Source organism: Moschus berezovskii, chromosome 25, assembly GCF_049115385.1.
Source record: "Moschus berezovskii isolate FMDL1 chromosome 25, NW_MosBer_1.0, whole genome shotgun sequence".
In the NCBI taxonomy this organism is placed as follows: Eukaryota; Metazoa; Chordata; class Mammalia; order Artiodactyla; family Moschidae; genus Moschus; species Moschus berezovskii.
Window position 1 is genome coordinate 20,689,934 of NC_142484.1, and position 1,092 is coordinate 20,691,025.

Genomic DNA, 1,092 nt, shown 5'->3' on the forward strand with positions numbered 1-1,092 from the left:
GTCCCCGGGGTTTAAATGCCCCGCCGGCCGGCCCGCCCCGACCCCGCCACCCGTGGCCTTTAGCCCCCGCCCCCTTGCACCTGACCGCCCTCTGGGCCGGCGGGCGCTGTGCAGAGCGCACGCGGCTGCCCATCCTCCGGTCCGTCCGCTCGCACGCGAATTTCCCGTGCTTTGCCTCGGGCCGTGGACCCGCGGCCCTCCGCGCCTCTGTGGGCCCCTCCTTCAGCCCGAACTTGCCGGCTTGCTTCCCTGGGGGAACCGAAAGCTGCGATCGCACACGCAGCCGGCTCTGAGCGACCTTCCATCTGCCGGCAGCGGCTCGTGCCGCGCCTTCCTACCCTGGTTACTAGTGACCCCGACACGGCCGGGGAAACTGAGGCCGGCTGGAGGGCCAGGACTGACACCCCGCGCCCGCCCCCCAGCAGGACCGCAATCTGAGTGCGAGCGCCCCCTGGCCCCAAACATACTTCCCAGGTCCCAGCAGGGACTTGCTGTCCCATTCAGATTCCAGCCTGTGCGCTGAGCCAGACAGGACCCTCCGATCCTCCCCGCCACCGCTCTACTCCCCACGGGGACAGGGTCGCGGCCACCCCTGCTCTCCCGTCTGCAGGCCCGCAGCCATGCAGCAGCCATGCAACAGTGAAGGGCCCCTCGGAGGCACAGAATTCTGCACACCTCTAGCCTGAAGAGTTCCAGGGCATGTTTCCACCTAGAAAAAAAGGAGTTATCGTGAGATCGTTGACTGTGAAACCAAGGGTGAACTATAGCGGGGTGGAGAGGGAAGCGTGGCCTGGAGAATAAAATTGTTATTAGGACATAAACTACGAACGTCCCTGTGCAAATAGATTTCAGCTCTAACCCCACCCTGCCCCTCACTCCTAGGAGTGCCCAGGCCCAAAGTTCAAGGTCAGAGACTTGCCTTAAGGACTATACCAAACAGGATCGGACCCAGGAGAGTGGGCTTGGCCCCTACCAGTCCCGGAATCAGGCAAAAAGAGGTAAACAGAGTTGTAAAACCCTCCCTTAACACCAGGAAGTCTGGGAGCCAGTATCTAGTGGCTGAGATGGAGATGCCAACAAGCAGAGCACAGG